This window comes from Solanum dulcamara, chromosome 3 (genome assembly GCF_947179165.1).
Source record: "Solanum dulcamara chromosome 3, daSolDulc1.2, whole genome shotgun sequence".
NCBI classification, from domain to species: domain Eukaryota; kingdom Viridiplantae; phylum Streptophyta; class Magnoliopsida; order Solanales; family Solanaceae; genus Solanum; species Solanum dulcamara.
Window position 1 is genome coordinate 42,255,121 of NC_077239.1, and position 4,595 is coordinate 42,259,715.

The 4,595-nt window shown below is 38.7% G+C and overlaps 1 pseudogene; it reads right to left on the reverse strand.

The window, feature by feature from the left end:
• Positions 1-2,903: 2,903 nt before the first annotated feature.
• On the reverse strand, positions 2,904-3,023 carry LOC129883775 (5S ribosomal RNA; annotated as a pseudogene).
• Between the last annotated feature and the right edge of the window lie 1,572 nt (positions 3,024-4,595).

The following is a 4,595-nucleotide window of genomic DNA, read 5'->3' on the forward strand; positions in this document are numbered from 1 at the left end:
TGGTATATGTTCTTAGGTTATGGAAGCTTTGTTGTCTTGCGTGCCCTTTAAGGTTATGAGGCAAATGAAAGAGGCTACAGATATATAAAATACTATGACCCACGGGGGTTCTTATGTACATGTCATGTTGTTTGTAGTCCGGTTTGACTACACTTGATTTATATACATTATGTGTCTATCATTCGACTTGACCACAACTAATAAATATGTATATGGGGGGGGGGAAGTCCAGGTCGGACCCTCATGGCCTATGGGGTTGGGTCATGACAGAAGTGGTATCAGAGCAATTCGTCCTTGGAATGTCTAAAGACTATGTCTAGTAGAGTCTTGTGTATGGATGCGTTGCCCGCCATATTTATGAACAGGAAGCTACAGGGCATTTATGATGTTACCTTTCTTTCATATCTGAGATCGTGCTATAGATCCGAGTCATAGAACAATTCTTTATACTAACCGTGGATCTTAACAGAAGGACGACATTAAGAGAAGGAAGTAATTGACGACATGGGAAGTTATGGAGCACAAAGGTAAGTAAAGTAAGGGCACGAAAGATATATGTTGGGTAAGGTATTTACATGTGCTTGTTATGTAAGGGAGAAAACTGAAAGGAAAATAGACAGGAACATGCAACATATGCAGTTCAAAGTGGGACCTATGACGTAAGTCCACTATTTCTATATTATTATTGATATTGAAAGCCATGTGTGGATGCGATATGAGATGATATTGAAAGCCCTGTACGGCTGTGATATGATATGAATGTATATATGTTGGCCCTGTGAGGCATTGTTGATATCTTCTGCGTGCAGGTGTTGGTATAGTAAGAAATATAGAGAAAACTCTGTCGAAATTTTCCCAGAACAAGAAAAATGAATGAAACATAGATTCTTAATCTGCCTGGGAAGTTGATACCGAGTACCCATATTATGCTAAACTAAAGATGTAAGAAGTACTCTCCTTGTCGTTGATAAGGGGCACCCTTTTTACTTGGGGAAGTTTATTTCGGGGAAACAAAAACCTATTTGAGCAGTATAGTTCAGGCCACGGTATCTCCAGCCGTATTTGTGCTGTAGGAAAAAAAAGAGCTCAGGTTAAAGGGTAAGATGTCCAGCAACTAAGTTTCACTTTTCTTGAAAAGTACAAAGCTCCCAACTCTTAGTTGAGAATTAGATAAGTTATTCATGACTCGAGGATAAACCTAGTGGGAGACCATATGGGTCCTGTGATGTTTAAGAAATTCTAGTATCTTCCAATGCCGGTTGGAAAATAGTTTATGATAACAGTTTATTAGTTCTCCACCAACTAACTGGAGGAAGAAATGCTAACAGAAGCACCCTAGAGGGATGTTATGAATTGAATAGGAGTATGAGTTAAAAGGGGATATGTAAGTATGAGTTTAAAGGTGTAGTAAAACAATACGGGGATAAAGTAAGACTGCTAGTAAGGCGCACTTGGTATGGGTTGACTAAGTCAAAAACCTATGTTAGTTACACAGTAAGGGCAAGGGACATAAGGTATAAAGAAATGATACGTGTACACAATGTCGCCCTGAAAATAGTAGAACCCTTAAGAGACAAAGATGACAAACTTAAGGAATAAATAACACAACTTCAATTCACCCAAGAAACAAAGGATATATGTTGGGATAAAGTTACTACTCCAAGAGAACCTTGGACAATCATCATCGGAATACAAGTGTTCTCTAGTTAAATATTGGAACGACTACAAGTGTGTATTAACCTTTCATAAAGATAAGTAGAAGGTGTCCTTGGATGAGTTGTATCCTGGGTCATATTGTTCAGGTATCGATTAGTAGATGAGATATCACATTAGATATGGAAAGGTTCTCGTCTCTTCGTAATTTAGCCAAGGTTCCGTACGTGGATAACTAGGTAAGAAAAAAAAAGATATATGCAGAAAGACAGGGACATGATACAGTACCGAGTAGATTGGGGAAGGAGATTGAGCGTAATTAGGACTGCACATAGAGACATAGAGCAAGATATAAGTGGATAAAGGTATAAGTACCCTCTAAAGGGGGGAAGCAAGTGAGAAAGCTGCAAGGGTAAGATGGAGGCAATTGATATGGCAACATATTTGAGATGAATGCTTAAACTTCAATAAGATCCCTTGTTGAACCAAGTTAGGAAGATCTGGAAGTCATCAATAATTGGATAGAAGTTAGAATGTTATATAAGGTAGTGTTAAGAAGTTTTAACAAGACCTTGAATGACATAATACTAGAAGGTGAATGCGTATGAAAAGAAAATGGTATGGCGATAAAAGGATATCAAATGATTCAAGAGACACTACAAAGGATAATAACATCATACTAGATCAAAAGCCAAAATGTTGGCTATAGAGTTGGTTGCAAATGATGTTGCAATAGATAAATAACCAAGGAAAGGGAATAGAAAACCTCTTATGGTAGGAGATGAGAAGAGTAAGGCAGAGAAAGAAGTCTAGTAAGATGGGACCCAAGAAAGTTCCAACATGAGTGAGATGTGTACAGTAGAATCAACTAGGAGATGGAAAGACTACATCTACCTCCTACAAGTTGCATCCGAATAGTTGTGCAACCTACGGATATATATATACAAGCATCAGGCTAAGTGAGTAAATACATGGTAAAAGGAATAGGAGTTCAATAATGACAATGCGGTTATGATATTTTGGGGGACTCAACTGAGAGATGTGAAGATAGGTTAAGCCAAACTATCAAGATGGAGTTAGTACTACGGGAAAAGTAAGACATGGTCATAATAGAACTAAAGATCTACCTCTATACCGGTTGTAAGATAACAGTGGAAAGGGAAAGGCAAATAATGAAGACTAGCGAGACGACGCTAAGGTATATCTTAGGCTAAGTTGAGTGCCCAGCACATTATCGCAAGGATTACAATGAAATGCGACACGAAGACATCCCAGGAAGGTCACCCATCCTAGTATTACTCTCGCCCAAGCACGGTTAACTTTGAAATTCTGATGAAATTTAGTGCGTTAGTACTGGTATGATCGCGCGAGATGGAAGAATCTGAACTAGCGGTGTAGAAGCGACATGAGATTATGTAGCTAAAGTCCTATAAGTTATGTTGAGGGAATTGGAAAAAGGGACTTAAGCAAAATAAGCAGGATTAGCTAATTACTAACTGATGGCGCACTTGAATGCCACAGTTCTTCAACATGGTACCAGTTAATGTCATTTACGGAAGGCAGGAAGTAATACACAAGGTTGAAGATTCCACATTATGAACGGGGCTACAAGACTCACTTCTTACTCCATCGACAAATGACTCTGAAGGGAATGTTACCTATGGATTAACGATATTAGCCCATACTCCTTCAATCAACGGCTACTAACTCAGCCGAGAAGGTGTAAAATTATAGAGTAAAAGAGTGGTAGGACCTTACGAAGTCCCCATAGCAACTATCCCAGATAAAGGAGCCCAAGTTACAGGTAACTACCGAAGGTCAGTCCACAAAGAAACTAAGAAGACAGATAAGTCCTCGTACACTACTTTACCCTCAGACTGATGGACAGACTAGGTCTACTAGCTACATGGTAGACAATATGTTGCGGGCCTCTGCGGTTGGCCCCAAAGGTAACTCAGAAAATTACCTTCCACCTGTCAGGAGTACTTATGATATTAACTATCGTTCTAGCATCTAAATGACCCCATATGAGACTTTGTAGGACAAATAATATAGGTCACCAATTAGTTGGGTTAGTGTTAGTAAAACATGACTAATAAGCCCAGACATGGTTCGATAAACGGTATAGAAGATAAAGCCTATTCAGGGAAAAATTTTAACTGCTCAAAGTTGACAGAAGCTATATGTAGACAATCCACATCGCTCTTTGGAAAATTTAGTGAGCGATTGAGTATATTTGAAGGTGTCATCTATGAAAGGAGTGATGAGGTTCGGCAAGAAGGAAGAATTTAAGCCCGAGATACATTGGTCTTTACCAGACCATGTATGGAATAGGCAAAGTTACCTACGAAGTGACCCTACTATCTGGGTTAAAAACAATACACCTAGTCTTCCACCCATCAATATCCCATAACTATATAAGTGAACCTTTCAAGAATATTCTCCGTTGATAAAGTAAATGTAATAAAAGAGTTATTCAATGAAGAGTAATCTATCGCCACCCTGGATCGACAGATTAGGAGATCATAGATTAGGACATGACTTCAGTCGGGATATTGTGGCAAAACAAAATCAAGAAAAAGGATGACCTGAGAAGTCAAAAAGGGAGATAGAGAGAAGATATCCATACTTGGTTTCCATATACAAAGGTAATCTAACCTCCTAACTAATGGAGAGATGGCAAGTATACAGAAACACCAAAATCCTCATAAAACCCTATAAGCCGAATTAACATTCCAGGACAAATGTTCAAAAGGGGGGAAGGATGTTACACCCCACACTTCTGTAATTATGAGTAAAATTCAGTTTACACCTCAAATATTCATCTTCAACACTTGGAAAAGGAAAAGAGATCCTAAAGACTAAGAGAGAGCACCTACGGCCAAGGCCAAGAATTCAAGGTGAGTTCTAATTTTTCTCCCTGAATTAATTATCTACGGTGT